The 18,053-nt window shown below is 42.3% G+C and overlaps 1 long non-coding RNA gene across 1 annotated transcript; it reads left to right on the forward strand.

Moving 5' to 3' along the window:
- The first annotated feature begins 5,963 nt into the window (after positions 1-5,963).
- LOC308457916 lies at positions 5,964-8,812 on the forward strand. The gene is made up of 3 exons (XR_013977135.1): positions 5,964-6,021; positions 7,371-7,427; positions 8,777-8,812. It is a non-coding gene; the product is annotated as an uncharacterized lncRNA (long non-coding RNA).
- The last annotated feature ends 9,241 nt before the right edge of the window (positions 8,813-18,053 follow it).

Here is an 18,053-nt window from a genome sequence, read left to right on the forward strand (position 1 = left end):
CATGCAGTGAGATAAGAATCCTGTGTCTTGATTTAACGCACAAGTGATGGCATTCGATATCTGGATTACTGTAATGAAGCTGTTTCATGTTGTATTCATCCTTTGAAGTTCCTTGTTCCAGACTGGCCTCCTAAAGGTTAGTTATTGCCATGGGCTGGTTGGACACAGAGGAATGGTGGGAGGAACTAGCTGCAGAACCCCCAAGGGAAGAAGGCTCGGAGCCTAGGGATTGGTGGTGGGATGACGATGAATGGTTAGAGAGAGAAGCATGGGAAGAGGAAGTGGTGGGAGCTGAAGAGGTAACAGGGCTTAGTAACCCTCCTGGCACAAGTAATAAGTGAACCCAAGTCCAACTTTCAATCCACTAGGCCAGTGATGGCCAAACTTGGCCCTCCAGCTGTTTTGGGACTACAATTCCCATCATCCCTGACCACTGGTCCTGTTATCTAGGGAAGATGGGAGTTGTAGTCCCAAAACAGCTGGAGGGCCAAGTTTGGCCATCACTGCACTAGGCAGTGTTGGTTCTTGTGGAACACCAGCTGAAGTACATTTTGTGTAGCTCCCAAACATTTTATTAAAGTGGATTATTGTTAGAATTCCCACCCCCCTACATCCCACTTGGAAATAGCTCATTGCTGATCATGTTGTCCTTGGTGCCTTCCTCTTACCAGCTTAGCAATCCACCTACAGCTCACCAATTTGGAATCACTAGTTTCATAAAGGAAAAAGAACTACCCAGAGACGAGTGCAGCAGCAACCTTTGTGGGCCAATGAATGGGATTTCAGTGCCCTGTTTTTGGGTTGGGTCACATGAATAGGGAGAGCACTGTTGTGCTTGTGGGCTTCCCATAAGTGTCTGGCTTGCCTCTGTCAGAGCAGGATGCTGGACTAGGCAAGTCTTTGGCTTCATGTTCTTAAACTTCAAGGATAGTTAAAGGAATTCAGGCAGGAGAAGAATAACTGAGCAGCATTTTAGCATTCCACTTAAGGTACGAAGATGAACACTCTCTGTGGAGCTGCAGAGGCAAGATGCTGCACTGTGCAACCAATGTTTGTTTGTTTTATAAAGGTAATAACAGAGAGGTATGGCAAGGGATCAGGGGACTTCATTTAATTAAAAATAATGGAAGAAGATTAGTGGAAGTCTCTGAGGGATCCACAACTGTAGGGCGGCTTGCCTTTAGATGATCATGAGTATTTTTTGATATTTCCATTCAGGAACTTCCTGGGGGCGGGGGGCGGGAATCAAGATTGTTCACTTTTCAGAAAGTTTCCCAAGGTAAAAAGGGGTGATGCAAAACAGGGAGTTTCAAGGACAGTGAAACTGCCGAGAATGCTACAGGGAGAAAGATGCACTTCAGTGTCTTAGTAGCCTTGTACGCAGAGAATTGCCTTGGTAGTAGGCAGAGTTGCCTTGGTAAAAAGGCAGCCTAGACATTTTTGTCTCCCTCCCCACTGCAATCGCTATGTAAACCCCAGATCTGTGGGGTTTTTCTTCCTAAACAGCTCTCCTCCGTTTTGCATCCCCGAAGCCACGTGCCCACACAGCACACAAAGAGCACGAGAAAGGTATGGGGGCATAGGGGTGGGCATAGTTATGCCCAAAGACTAAGCAGCACCATAAATGGAGAATCTCAAGGACAGACATTACTGATTCAGCTGTGGTTTGCTGAAATCACAGGCTTGTTTCTCCTTATGGAAACCCAGCACTAAACTGCTTTCACAGATAGCAGAAAAGGTTAGGCCAATAATTACTTGGTCAAGTGGATTTTGTAATTAATCTTAACTGCTGTGGGCAATCAGCAGTGCCACTTTTGTTTGTTTATTAGAGGCATCTGATGTTTCCCTACAGCCAAGGTCAGTGCTGTAACCTACTGATGCAGAAATATATCAGCATCAATATAATTCTAGTTATTACAATACATAACATCCTTATTAATTTGCAAAGCCCCCTTCTGCCAATCTACAAACATACTGAATGAATCTTAATCGTATGCGTGCGCAGGACAGCACACTTTGTTCTGTTGGCCAAAGTATTACAAGTTGCAGTGTCAAACCATTTATAGATGTGCTTTTAATTTTGAAGATGACAATGTGCGAAACCTGAGAAGGATTTAAAAAAGTTCCTTGCCTTCACTTTTTTATTTTAATTGATATTTGACTTTGCATTTATTGAGAGGGTTGAAACCACTATCTGAAGACTCATCAGTCCTCTAACAAGCAAACTTGAGTGCTAAGGGGCACCTTACTTTGGAAGTGGAACAGTTCCACCCAAAACAAAGTCCCTTTTCTACATGTTTGGGAAACTATTGCCTTTGACTATGAGGGGAACGAAATGCATTTTTGCAAAAACTTGCATTAACTGTATGGGACAGGACCAAAGAGCTTGGCAGAAATGAGTCAGACATCATTCAACAACCAAAGGTACTTCGCAATTCAGCTTGGGGTGGGTTTTGAGATGTGCTTAATAAGAGCATGCCACTGGCGCCTTTGTCAGTTTGTTCTGTTGTTCAGTGGCAGGATATTTAAATGATTGTCAAATTATAGTAGCACAAAGGACAGAGGTAGCTCATAAACAGGGTTTCTTAGTCTATCACTGATTATTGATGATTATTAAGGTTTAGAAAACAGTTGCGCTAATTTAGCCAACAATTAAAGTTAGCCAAATTAATGCAACCATTTTCTAAAGCTTTAAGAGTGGGAAAAGGAGGACAACAGATGACCAGCTTCTATAACAGATGGTCATTAGTTATCTTCTTGAACAATCCCTTTCATGAGTACAGGGAAAAAATAATGTTTTGTTCCTTTGAAGAACTGCTTTTGTTTTTAATTATGTCGTCAATTTAAAATAATAAATTCAGTTACTTTTTGAAAAAACCTTCTAGACTCTTTTCTATATTAAACTTTCTCATCCTTTTAGTATTTCACAATTTGAAATTGCTTGCTGCCTGGAAGATGAAGTTTTCTTTATATCACACAAAAATGGTTCTCTCTTACTACCGAATCTTCAGCCTAAATCGCAGAGATTTAACCACTGTGTGTATTTCTCCTTTGCAGGTTACTGTGACCCAAGAATCCCTGCAAATTTTGTTTTTAGCCAATCCTTTCCCAAATCCAAACATAAAAGCATGTTCCTTATCTGTCTGTTTAGTTTGTGCTGCTCTTAAATGGGGCAAGCACACTAAACTCACCAACCCAACTTTGGCAAAGTCTGGTGGCAAAGTCTGATTCAGGAGGTTTTCCTCCACCTTCACTGTGAGAGACATCATGCTGAGTTTTTCAACTTTCAAATTCCAAAAATGAGGGGTGCTAAAAAGTTGTAATATGACTTGGGAATTGAAATGATACTTTGATTAAACTGATATAATTTTGTTTTCTTTGGTAAGTAAAATGTGTGAAAAATTACATAGAAATAATTAAAAATGATTGCCAAGTACATACAATTTATTGTTGTTATTATTATTATTATTATTATTATTAAGCATTACCTAACATTTTCAGAAGGTAGAATTAAAATGCTTTGGTTTCTCCAAAAGCAGTTTATGTGCTTCTTCATACAATGTTAGTTGGGATTGCTTCTCCCGTAGAGCTACAATTCCCAGCACTCTTAACAAACTACAGTTCACGTGATTCTTTGGGGGAAACCGTGCACTTTAAATGAATGATGTGGATGTGGCCGAGGTGTTCTTGAGCTTTTGCATGCCATGTGTTTCTAGTCTTGCTTTTTGGTCCTGACTCCTAGTTTCATCCTCATTGTCCTTGGCTCCCAGGTCCCCTGACTCTCCCCAAATTGTTGCCCCTTGGCTGCCTGGAGATGGTGTTGTAGCTCATTTCTGGCATTACATTGAAGCTATCCATCATATGCTAGATATAGCCCTTCAGCCACAGTATCCTGAATATAGGATTGCGCCAGAGTAAGCATCTGAGAATTTATATTGGCATTTCTTCTTACTTTATTGCTGTGCTGTGCTTTGCCTTGTTATGAGTTTTATGAGTCCCTGCTTTTTAAATTGTTCTTTTATTATTTTACTGCATGCTACTCTGAGAGCATTGCTGATGAGTGGCCTATAAATATTTAAAATAAATAAATTAAATGAATATGAGAAACAGCAACCCTAGTTTTTTCAATCAACTTTTTTTTTAAAAAAAAAATCAAATAAGAGCCAAAAGGGACTGTGTAAAATGGACACATGGCTTGATAGAAACACCATTTGAAGAGAAAGAGAGAAGATCAACAATAAGCTGAGGACCAGAAATACCTTGCTATCTGCAAGGGAAAGTTATTAAACAGGATACTGAAATTAATGATAAGCAAAGAGAAAGAGAGAAAGGCTCAACTGTATATTTAGAAGTTTCCCCACATGCTTCAAATTAGGTGAAGTTCTGAGATCAATAAACTCTGCATGTTCCCAAGTACTTGCTTATTGCTTTGGGACTCGATTGCTGGGAGTGATTTATTACCCTTGCGTGCATTTAATGGGAATCATTGAAAGCAGTGGCACAGCTAAGACAGCCAGTCAGGAAACTGCAAAATATCTCTCCTCATGTTATAAAAGAGACCAAGATAAATTCTTTTGTAACAATACCTAAACTGCTATTCAAAACACCATTTTATAAAGCAGCATTTATAATGCTGCCTGTCACTGCATTTCCTCTTCTCCAGAAAGGAGGCGTTTGACAGGATTATGTATCTTGCTCGATGGATGATTAGCACATTACTGCATGAGATCATGTATGGTAACGACAACAATCCATCAACAGACATTACCTATGTGGTATGCGGAGGCAAAAGAAAACTTTCAAAATCCCAGAATTTATTAGAGCTGTATTGATCGTGTCCTTGGTACGGGGGCTTTGAGAGTTATTTTGGCACCAAGTATATATTACAGATTTATATTTAAATCCATAATCCGGTTCTTTGATAATCTGGTACTGTAGTATATTGAGATGGATAAAAGGGTCCACCTCAGTTTATGGCATTCTGGCATTGAGAGCCAAAACTTGATTCATCTTAGTACCTCAAGAGCCAGGCTAGGAACATAAGAGGGCAAGCATTTCCGTTCTGACCTAAATTCATCACAATCAGCGCTGTTTCTATTCCCCTGCGGTTCGGTTTCTGCCCAATACTACTTTAATAGTCTTGCTGTCCACTATTTAATGTAAGTTACATAAATATTTAGGGACACTGGTGGCGCTGTGGGTTAAACCACAGAGCCTAGGACTTGCCAATCCGAAGGTTGGTGGTTTGAATCCCCGCGACGGGGTGAGCTCCCGTTGCTTGGTCCCTGCTCCTGCCAACCTAGCAGTTCGAAAGCGCATCAAAGTGCAAGTAGATAAATAGGTACCGCTTCTGCGGGAAGGTAAACGGCTTTTCCGTGCACTGCTCTGGTTCGCCAGAAGCGGCTTAGTCATGCTGGCCACATGACCCGGAAGCTGTATGCCGGCTCCCTCGGCCAATAAAGCGAGATGAGCGCCGCAACCCCAGAGTTGGCCACGACTGGACCTAATGGTCAAGGGTCCGTTTACCTTTACCTTCTACATAAATATTTATGTAACTTGTATATCTCACTTACAGTGGTGGAGCTTCATGCTCTGGCACCGGGGGGCGGAGAGCAGGCGGGGGCGGGGCTGGTGCGCATCCTGGGGGTGTGGCGCACTGCCCGCAGGGGCAGGGCACACATCCTGGGGGTGTGGCATGCTGCCTGTAGGGGCGTGGCACCCAGCGTGGGCAGGGGGGCAGCCACAATGGCACCCCACTGGGATTGCGCTGCCAGGGGCAGTGTGCTCCCCCCACACTCCTCTTCCTTCGCCAGTGCTCGCGTATGTTTCAATGAAAAAAAAACATCAAAACAATGTAAAGCAATGGAATTAATCAGGAGGACTTGAAAAACAACAACACATAACAATGAATACATTCAGTTGAACGATTTCCATTCCTGACCACAGAGAAACACATGAACTGAAGCCATGTGCAAGTCCTTTTCCTGTTTTTGTTGGAATTCTATGACAACTTTTGGCCAGGTGAGTTTTAAAATGGGTCTGGGAATGTTCATTTCCAAGAGTACAGTAAAGGAAATAAATGAGTGTCCCCATGGAGTGCACTCATCTGTTCGTCCATGTTATGCTCCCATGTTATGCCTGATTTTATGTTAATGTGTTATACATTTGATGTTAGCTGCTCTGAGCCCGGTTTTGGCCGGGGAGGGCGGGGTATAAATAAAAATTATTATTATTATTATTATTATTATTATTATTATTATTATTATTATTTATTATTATTTATTATTATTATTATTATTGGATGCTTGCTACACATTCATGGGGTATCATTCCCAGGAGCATTTAAGGTCCCATTTTAAAGTACAGGGCTTTACAGCTGCTTACAGCAGCTCTTATATTTTGAGACAGGTATTTAAAATGGGAAGTGGGGCGAGGGGGTGGGAGAGAAGCCATTAGACCTCCTTGTAACTGTATGTTGATTCCCTGCCCCCCAAGACAAATGGCTCTGCCTCACGGATGCAACCAATTTATCCCCCCCCCCTTTGTTGGAAAAGAAGGTTCAACAGTGGTGACAGAGCTTTTTGCAGGCCTATCAGTCTATTCCTGTGCCTTATACCTACATCCAAGGAAGAAGACAGGTATATAGCAAACCCTGAGAAAATAACATCTTGTTCTCAACAGGGAGGCACAGTGAATCTAGAGCCAAAGAGCATTAGTTAATTTTACATTATGCATCAGAGTAGATTCATTTGTATCCCATTTTTGCATGTGGAAGAAGGAGAAATGGACACAATACGCTTCTTCCATCATGTTGTTTGTACAGGCAAGGTGATAATCATTCACTGCTGTGCTGCTGACAGGAGCTTTTGAGTCTGGAACTGTTTGTCCATTTTTTAAATACAGTATGTTGATTTTGAAGTCAGCAGCTAAATGTCCTGGAAGGTTGCAGTGTTCTTCCACTGTTGACATAAATATTCACACACACACACACACCCATACTAAAAGACTTCAAAGTGATGTTCCAGTGTGAAACACAGAATTAAAATTTATCAGCAAATTCTAGAATAGAATATTCAGTTTGGACTTAAAACTCAAGATTTCTTTCCTACAACTGAAACCAAATTATAACAGAGGAGGGAGTATCATTACAGTGACTTGCTGTTGTGAATGGCCATTTATTGTGATTGATACACCATTTGTATCTTGTATAAATTTGGGATCTGAACAGAAGTCTCTCACACACATTCATGCAGTGAAGCCAAAAGGCACACACATATATATTTATGCCACAATAAATCTGTTTGTCTATACATGTAACAAGTGTCTCTCTCTCTCTCTCTCTCTCTCTCTCTCTCTCTCTCTCTCGTGAGAGTCAACAAGTCTTTGGTGGAAGTGACAAACACAGCTACCCTTCTGGAAAATGAATGGTACTGAACTGTATATTAGCCTTTGCCTTAGCTGGTAGAAAATATATCACCTGTGAATACCCACAACTGTTGATAAAATGAGGATTTCTAAGAGGCTAACAAATTACTTTCTATATGCGATCGATTTATCATATTGCTATTTAATTGGGGTCATTGATTGGTTTATTCATGCAGTGCCTAGAAAATGGAAAAATGGAATTGTAACACATCTAGGGATTTGAGGGCTTACTGCCGTGAAAGTAAAAAGATATAGGTGAAATACTGGGAGGAAAATGCCATTTTAAAATATTACAAGTGTGCATAGTTAGATCACTAATAGAAGCTTGATGGTCGTCCTAGAAGAGCCTTCGCCAACCTAGTGCCCTCCAGATGTTTTGGACAGCAACTCCCATCAACCCCATTCAGTATGCATGTATGTATACAAAAACAGCTTCTTCTTGTACTGGACCAGGATGCTCCTGAACATATAATTATTTTTTTCATTATCTGTATGTATTTACATCATGTCATCAGTGTACAAGGTGCCCCAGTGTACAATCTCCTAGTTGGAATATCTACATGTCTACCTGGCATGACTCGTGTCTAAGTCGATGTGTTTAGGATTGCAGCATTTGTGAGTTATGTAGGCTACTTCTAGACAGGTCTTTGGCAGGCTGATACTTGTCAAGCTAGGTTGGCAGAAGCTGGGACAGAGCAACGGGAACTCACCCCATCGTGCGGATTTGAACCGCCGACCCTCTGATCAGCAAGCCCAAGAGGCTCAGTGGTTTAGACCACAGCGCACACCAGTGCAAGTAGATAAATAGGTACTGCTGTGGTGGGAAGGTAAATGGCTTTTCTGTGTGCTCTGGCACTCGCCACGGTGTCCCGTTGTGCCAGAAAGCTGTCTGCGGACAAATGCTGACTCCCTCGGCCTGAAGCGAGATGAGCGCCACACCCCATAGTCACCTTTGACTGGACTTAACCATCCAGGGGTCCTTTACCTTTTACCTTTACTTGTCAAGCCTAGTGCCTTTGAAGTCTACAGCCTACCTGGTTTGGAAATGTAACCACATGGCAGAACTGGCATTCCATCAGATCCCTTGCTGGTTTTTGTCTTTGGAAATGGTGATGGTCAGAGATATTCATCTGAATAAGAGACTGATAGAAGTGAGATAATAGGATTGTTCAGTATTATCCACCAACCAATTTAAAATGACCAGTGTAACTCTTAGATAATGGAGGGCCCTTTCTCCCATCTCTTAGGATATATTAATTTAATCTACAAAACGTAAGTGCTTAGTTGCTAAGTAGCTGGCATTGACATATTTATACTTTGTTTCATTTATTTTTCTCTTGATTTGTTTTAGATTCTTCAGAAGATGCAAAGAAAGCCCAAATAGCATGACAACTAAGGTGTTTTCTGCCCCAGGGCAACTAAGGTAAGAAATTTGCATTTTCTCTGAAGAATTAGAATGTTAATTTTTAATCATCGCAGGTTGCCATTAGTGATATTCTCCAGCTGAGCATCCTGTGAGCACAAATGTTTGAAATGGAATTAGCTTCACCTGTGAATTTTTAATCACTTTCCCTGTTTTGATACAGATTCCGAGTGCTCTGAATGCATAGCCTGTGTGTGCAGAGAGTTTCTTAAACCTATGAGAAAGTAGAGAGTGGGAATGTGCATGCCTTCCCCATCACCCTCATTGAGCTAGAGGGCAACCGTCTGTTCTACTGCTGTACCCCCCCCCCCATGCAATGTAGAGAGACCTGGAAAATTAGGGTCCTACATTGTGTAGTGGGTCTTCCCAAGAACCCGAGGCTCCCCACTGCAGATGGTCATGTTGTGAACATGCATAGTATGGCACACTTGCTGCTTCACCTCTCACATGTTCTACTGACCATCTGCACTACACTTTTAAAGCAGTATCATACCACTTTGTACAGCCATGGCTCCTCCCCAAGAATCCTGGGAAGTGTAGTTGGTTAAGGGTCCTGAGAATTGTTAGGCGATCCCATTTCTTTCGCAGAGCTCAAATTCCCAGCCTTCTAAATATGAAGAAAATGTTAAGCAAAGAACATCAACGGGACCTCTGTGTTTTTTATTTACTCTCTTAAGCAATACTAGTGATGTCTGACTAGATGGTGGACTGGGTAGCTCTAGCCTCCAAGCTGGTTAGCTCTGCTATATAAACCATTAAAAAAACCCACAACAACAACAACAAACAAGGAAAATACAGAAAGTGGCCTCACCGGTTCACTCATGCACCTGGGAAAATAGGAATATTTTTGCTTGATGGCAGAAAGCAATCAGGATCTTTTCAGGGGGAAAGTGTCCTGCGGTTGGGGAAGTTACAACAGAGAAAGCTTTCTTGTGCCTCACTGCCCCGTGGACTAATACTACCAAGCATGGAAGCATCATTACTGGTGAGCTGAAGTTTGGTGTGATGTTTGGCTCAAAACAGAGTGTGAAATTGGGGCAAAGGGGTGTGTGTGAAACATCTCACTTTCTCTCTTTGCAGAAGGAAAGAGTGCTCTTTCCAGTGGTTGGTTGCTTCCCACCCACCCATCCCCAATAATTGTTTGGGGCTAACATTAATCAAACAGAAATGCCATTTTCACCCCAGATAACAGGGAGGAAATGGCAGTTTTCCTCATAAGACTATATTATCTTGCCCTCATTTCACCCAGTCTCCTGAAAAATGGCTGAAATGATGGTGGTGGGCGGGGATTTTGACTTGCAACTATCATATGTACTTCAATAGCATGCCCTGGGAGGTTAATGATATCCTAGAACAGAGGTGACCATTCAGAAGTTCCTGGAGTCCAGTTACCACCAGCCCTGCAGGTATAGTTGATGCTGTCAGTTTGGCCTTGTTAGCAGCCTCTCTGCCTTCCATGCTCATGTCAATGTTGTTGCATCAACAGTCTCTCTCTCTCTCCAGATACATAACAGCTTAAATGTCAGTCTCTCAAAGAAGAAGAAAGAACTCTATTGGCAGTAAAAGTCAACCATGCAAGTGATGTGCAGTGCATTCAGGAGGAACTCTGTTCCTAGTCCCATTTTCCAAATCCAAAGCAGTAGATTCCCGCGGGGGCTTTGTCTCCCTATTTAAATGTAGGCTAGTTCCTTTGTTCTTGCCTGCCTTCTTTATTGTCTATTGTCCCATTCAATAAATGGCACTGGATGTGGCCGCGCTTCGCTTTTCGCTCATGGTCATAATGCATCAGAGGGTTTATGGACCTATTTCTCTTTTGCCTGGTGCTCAGAGAATTCTTGCACTCCTTGTCCTTATTTAATGCCTTCTTCTAATGTTTCCTTTCTGTTAACTCACTCTTTGGATCTCTTTCGGTCCAGTTTCTTTAGACACTTGCAGTTCCGCAGCAGAAAGTCTTTCCCACCAGAAGCCACCACAAGGACAGAGCACCCTGCCTGCTTTGGAGCCAGCATTCCATAGACACCTCCTGTCAGGATGAGTCTCCACTAGGCAAGACTATTTTTAAAAAGTAGGAGTCCCAAGGAGAAGGGAGGTGCAGAGAATTTGACAGACATGGTCAGAAGAAGGAGAGATTTTGGGAAAGTCTTCTAGGCTCATAAATCCTAGAGATGAAAGTTTACTCAGCATCATTCAAAATCTAAATGAATTATTTGTTATTCTACGCACATTTCTGCTGCCACCCTTCAAATCATCCTTGCCACACGTACACTCCCCCCATTCCCAGCTATGCCAGTGGCTTCTGGCAGATCTTACTATGTACTGTGGAGACAAACAGTTGGGTCATGTATACCCATAGCAATGACCAGAGGAGAAATGACTACTGGGAGGAGCACAGAGAGAAGATATGCCATGGTGCATCTGCAGCAGCACAATCGGACACCTTCATCTGCCCCAGCTGCAACAAAACGTGTCTCTCCCATATTGGCTTCTACAGTCACAGCAGACACTGCAACCTTCTGACAGTTTGACTTCACCCCAAAAAGTGCACTCCTCCATTGCCTCCTGCAGCAGATGGATGCCAACAACAGTGTGGCAAGGGCACTCCTATCCTCCTGGTCAGGACATTGTCACCTGCCTTGCTTCTGACTCTGATGGAGTGTGTGCATGTAGTGCTTCAGGGTAGGAATTGCAGCCACAACCTGCACTGTCATTGGCTGTAACTTTAAGCATTAGTGCTGGAGTTTGGTTTTCCCTCCTCCCTCCCCCTTGCTTTTTCCTCACATGTCATATCCTTTTAGATTGCAATCCTGAGGGCAGGGATTGCCTTAGTACTTATTTTTTTGTAAACTGCTGTTATAGCCCCTTTTTTGACTAAAGGGTAGGATGTAAATGCAATTAGTAAATAATAACTCACATACACTGTTTTGGCTGAGAATAGGGATCTAGTGAAGACAGAGCGAATGGATTTTCATCCAGGGGCTGCATTTTTTCTACCTACCTCTTGGTCTGTGTTTAGATTAATGATCTTGTAAACACAAACTAAACTTATTGTGTCGGTACCAAAGCAAGCAGCACGTGACCTGTCAGGAGCCCTGAGATGTACTCACTGGATTCTCATGCAGCTATCATGCAATTAGATCTCACGTTTCTTCAGATGGAGTCAATAAAGTACAGCTGTCACTTTTCAGGGACCCAAATGCAATTATGTGCTGCTAGTACTAAGGCAAAGAACATCTTCCCTTGCAGCTGGAGCCAGGGCTTTTGGATTTTATGCTGAGAAGTATCTTTCCAGTTCAAAAGATGCACAGCGGCACGCAAATGCAATTGTTAAATAGATGCTGCTTTTAGCCATTAAAGTCACTTTGATGCATAGGCTCGTCATTGTTATTTTTAGCTTTGTTTTCTTGAGCAAAGTTAATAGAGTGTGACCAAGACTATGAACATCCCAGCTATTTCCCAGTGAGAAGTGGTATTAATCTACGACAATATTGCATATAAGTTTTGAATTTGAAACATATTGCCGTAAGATGTTTCCATAAAGGCTGCTCATGGGGAACAAGGTAATTAAAGTGAACACTGATCTCTGCTCCGTTATTGAATCCAAAGTGAGAAGATGTACTCTTTTTTTTATCTTGTTTTTAAGAATTGCACTTTGGAAACAGAAAGGCCTCTATGCATCTTTCTCCATGTTCTTTTGCTTGGATAGGCAGTTATAGCACAGCCATGTGGAAGGAGAAGAGAGCCAAGGGCCAGATTTATTACTGGCATTGGGGCTAACATTCTGACATGCTGTGCATACAGCTGGCCTTAGCTGTATTAGGACCGTAGCTGTATTATTACTGGACTGTTATCAGCCTGGGTAGCTCAGTTGGTTCGAACATGGTGGTGATTGTCGGAATCTCCACTCGGCCAAGCTGATAAAGCTCCATTTTCCGGCCTAGTCTCCGGAATCGCCTTCGACGAATAATTAACGACCTCGAGCCTTTGATGAGGCTCCAAGGCACGTCCTTCAGCAGAGTTTCCAGCACAGGAAAGAGACGATAGGTTTGGGCTACATTGTAAAGAGTTTATTTCTAAGCTACGCAGAACAGAAAAGACATCCTCTCTCTATGAAAGCAGAGAGCAACTGAACAAAGGAACAAAGGAAACAGGAAACCACTAGCGTCACATCCCGTCTCCCCTCCTGTGAGACTTCCAATAGCCTGGAATCCCAGGAATGTAAACAGAGTCCTGTGACTCCAAGCAGCTGCTCAGTGGCAAAACAGAAACTAACAGTGATAACACCAAGGTTGCAGGTTTGATCCCTGTATGCGATACCTGTATATTCCTGCCTTGCAGGGGGTTGGACTACATGATTCTCTGGGTCCCTTCCAACTCTAAAATTCTGCGCTTCTATTCTATGGTTCTATTTTATTGGTATTGCTTTTATGGATATGTTTCATGCTTTATTGTTGTTTAGCTGTAAACCACTTTGGTGCTCTGTGGAGTGAAGGGTGTGGATATAGAAATAGTTTTATAAATAAACAAAAGTTTAATTCTCCAAAGATAAAAACCAAGCCAGATGCAGCACAGAACAAATTGTTTGAAATGAAGAAGTAGAAGAAAAGCCTGTAGAGGACACACAACAAACACCGATAACTTGTTTACGCTATGTTTTCCTCTAGCTGGGAATAAGAATAAGTGGTATTTTGTGTTCCTTAAGAAGCATCTATGGAGCCGAGTAACTATAATCTGTTGGATGCACAGTCTGAACCACGTCGCTTGTTTGCAAGAGTGTTGTCAAATATTTCCCTCCCAAACACATCTGCAGAGGGGAAAAGGACACGATGTGACTTATGGCCTGGTGGTAGATGATGCGCTGTCTGTCATTAATCACAGCAAGTGTTCCAGAACCTACTGTCAGATATTATGCACCAAGATAAAGGTTTCTGAAGGTCAGCTAATACAGTAATGAATAAAGGCAAGGAATTCCTTACCTGCCTTCCCTTAGGCTGGGTACTTTTTCAACCTTTATCTTCATTGCAAGTCCTGAGGGAACACAGACCACTTGGAGAAAGAAAACAATATGTAAAGGGATAAGACAGCGGTGACACAGATTCTGAGAGCCAGCAAGAAGCAAACCATCACTGCCAGCCATTTAATAATCCAGTATGTTTTGTTGCCCCATGAGCAGAGAATTCTCTTTTAGCCAGGAGCTCACCATAGCAGCCCGTGATCCTCCTGACCTAGAGATTCAGATTATTCTGACCCAGTTACTGGGGTTGTTGTTGTTGTTTAGTCATTTAGTCGTGTCCGACTCCTTGTGACCCCATGGACCAGAGCACGCCAGGCATTCCTGGTTTCCACTGCCTCCCACAGTTTGGTCAAGCTCATGCTGGTAGCTTCAAGAACACTATCCAACTATCTCGTCCTCTGTCGTCCCCTTCTCCTTTCCCAACATCAGGGTCTTTTCCAGGGAGTCTTCTCTTCTCATGAGGTGGAGCCTCAGCTTCAGGATCTGTCCTTCCAGTGAGCACTCAGGGCTGATTTCCTTCAGAATGGACAGGTTTGATCTTCCTGCAGTCCATGGGACTCTCAAGAGTCTCCTCCAACATCATAATTCAAAAGCATCAATTCTTCAGTGATCAGCCTTCTTTATGGTCCAGCTCTCACTTCCATACATCACTACTGGGAAAACCATAGCTTTAACTATACGGACCTTTGTCGGCAAGGTGGTGTCTCTGCTTTTTAAGGTGCTGTCTAGGTTTGTCATTGCTTTTCTCCCAAGAAGCAGGCGTCTTTTAATTTTGTGACTGCTGTCACCATCTGCAGTGATCATGGAGCCCAAGAAAGTAAAATCTCTCACTGCTGCTGGGGAGGGGGATACAAAGGCTGTCAGAATTCTCTTAGTCTGGATAATAATAGTAATAATAATAATAATAATAATAATAATAATAATAATAATAATTTTATTATTTATACCCCACCCTTCTGGCTGGGTTGACAAGCACCATTTTCTGTCTCTCCTGATCTCTGGCTTTCAGTTTGCCAGTTCCATGCCTGCTTTATATGGGCTGCCTACCTATTAGAGTTTAGGTTGCTTTCAGATTTTTATAAGCACCCCTTTTTTTACACCTCCTTCCAAGCCTCCTATCTCTGAGCTGTCAGCCTGCAGCTTGCCTTTCTTGGAGATACCTGTCACTGAACACTCAATGACCTCAAGCTCAGATTCACAGTTGCCAGCTGGATTAAAGGCTGCTGTACCACCGGCTGAGGAACTGAACTAAGCTCCCACTGCTGATCTTTCAGAGCCAACCAAGCCCAAGGCTGCTGGTTTGGAGCCCATGGAACTGGAGGCTGGTGGTCCAGAGGCTACTGGGCTGGGGCCCTCAAAAATACACATCTTTCCATGTTATGATGTGAATAAATTTTCAGTTCTATAATGAGCCAGCTTTTCCATTAGTCAAAGGGAGCTGGCTAATTCTGAATGTCATAAAGAATAGCAGATCACTAGTTCAATAGATGAGTGGATGGAAAAGACCTAGGAATCTGCAAAATTATCACACTTGGGAACTGAAGAAAAAAGTCAACGTTAAGATAGGTTTGTAGAAAACTGGAATCTTTTTACTGAATTTTGTATTATGAACTTACTACTTCTGCAAACAAAAGTTAGGTTTCCAATGTTTTGAGATATATAGACAATCTTATGATAACTTATAGGTAATATAAATAGTTAATGTGAAGACTAGGTCTAGGTGAAATGTTTGAAAAATTGCTCTTTGTTTGATATGTATATATTGTATCAGTAGTGAGAGATAATTTCTTTATAATTTAATAGTTGCTTTTCTGTGAATAATGCTGTACAGTTTGTGATAGATATTAAAAGTTAACAAAAATTGTTCTTTAATTCATTATTTTTGTATTTTTACTGGCAGGGATGGGGAGAGATGCTTCTGGGGATTTCTACCTCAGGTACCAAGAGAATTGGGTTGGCTTTGGATTCTGTAGATCTTGAAGGCATTTTCTACTCCACCTCAAGGCTGGCCCTGACACACCCCCAAGGACCTTGAGGAAACATGAGACTCCTTCACTGACTCACCCTTCATTATGTTTTAATTAATGACCTCAAGGAAACTGCAACTATTATTGGGTTCTTACAGTGGTGAATATAAGAGAATTCAACCAAATATGCTGTAATGAGAACAGAAGAGAATTTAGCTATTTATTTTATCCCTACCCAGCTGAGGAAAATAAAGGAAGATAAAGGAAGACTAAGAAAGGGATTTAGATTAGAATTTCTCCTTCATATGCTTTCCCTCGATAATAAAAATATGAGGGCACGATCTTTCCTTTGTTGTTAAGAGTGTCGTTCACAAACAAACAAAAATACAGGATACAGGAGCTTAGTTAAAATTGCCTCATGATTCTCCTTCACATGATGTTTTCTAACAGATATTTTCTACTTACTTTCTTAGAAGAGGATTCCATGCCCGCCGCTTCAGTCCCCGACGAAAGCCACCACATAATGAAAACAATTAGATCTGCTCAGAATAAATTCAGATTGACCGTGATTCACACAGAAGTTTATTTTTCATTTTCCATCTGCTTGCCAACAGCTTGGTGTACATATTTGCAATGACAGTGTGCATAGGAGTTGGCCTGGAGGGTTCCTAACACTACGGGTTGTTTTCAGGCTGCATTAATACTATTCTTATTTCCATAAACTGGAGGGGGAAATGAAGCATTACAAATGCGCAGAGCATTCACATCAGAGTGAAATGGCTTCATGCCTGTTGAGGCAAATTAATGATTTCCTCCTCTGCTCCCTCTGTGCAAAAATGGAAAGGTGGCCTCCCCATCCTCATCTGATCTTTCTTTATACAGTGACATTTGGACAGAATGAAATCTAACACAGGCAGAATTTCTTAAAAAGTGCCAGCTAATTATGGCAACATTATTTTCTGCACATCTCTTCTGTGCTGCTGGTGGAACCTTCCTCTCAAACAGACCTGCTGCATAAGACTTTGCTGCTCAGAAAGCTTCGGCTTCCAAGAGGAGGCCTAGCAAACGACTCAGCATTTCCCAACATCTCTGACTCATTGGACCTTCATTTGGAGGCAGGGTTATAAGAGTGGCACTGTCCTAAGTGACAGGGTCACCACCAAAGGAGATTGCCCCATAGGGAGACCAGGAGGCCAAGGGCACTCAGCTCATCATTCGTAGTTTCTCTCAGGCAGCAGGTGATAGACAATGGGACTATCAGGAAGAAGGGTGGGCAGATGGGGAACACTTGGCTCCCCAAAGCTGCCACTTCCACTGGACTGATTGCTGTCGGGATGCAGAAGAGAAAGAACTGGGAAGCACATGTACCATAATTTCCAACCCTTCCAATCCTGTGATTCTCAAAAGCTAGATCGAAGAGCGGGTTTAGGACTATGGTTGGACATCATTTTGAAACCAGTTGGCAGGCTAAACTGTTCCAAACTGAACTGATTTGGTTACCTCTAAAGATGCCATTGCCCAATTTGGCATGGCAGTTCCTGAGATGGAGGAGTGGGTTTTGGTCTGTGTTTGGAGACTGTTGGGTGCCATTTTTTGTAGACTGAGCCTTTCAAAACTGCAGGGATTTTAACCATGAAAATAAAAGGGCTGTGACCAAACCAAATCAGGCTGATTTGGGTGGCTCCGAGCTTCAACCGAGTCAGGTCAATATCATCCCAGATCACCAGTGGTCAGGTCACCTGGAGCACTCAGATGTTTGGTGGGAAGAAGGAGAGGCAAGTAGCCCCTCTTGGGGCAGCCCAGGGTTGTTGCAAGAGGGCTTTTAAACAGCACTTGGACTGCATGCATCTGTCCCTAGTAGTGCACGCATGCACACAGCCAAACTAAGCAGAATTGAACCCTGCACTCACCAACTGGTGCAATCCTGCTGCTATTTAATAATCAGAATAGGCCTAGAATAGTCTTTCCCCATCACATCCATCCATATCTTAAAAAGACAGGACTGGTTTGGCTATTCCTCGGTGTGCTTTCATTCACTGTAATTTGAAAAAATGGCACAATAGCAAGATAAGGGGTGATGCTAGATTGATCTGTTGGGAACGAAGCATGAAGCAGAAATAATATTGCTTCTTTTCATATCGATATTAATGCTGCAGGGCTGAGTGCATTAAAAGTGTTTTGATTATGCCACTGAATATAGGAATTGCATGGTAAATATGTTTATGTC

This window comes from Podarcis pityusensis, assembly GCF_964106645.2.
Source record: "Podarcis pityusensis genome assembly, chromosome: 11".
Classification (NCBI taxonomy): Eukaryota; Metazoa; Chordata; class Lepidosauria; order Squamata; family Lacertidae; genus Podarcis; species Podarcis pityusensis.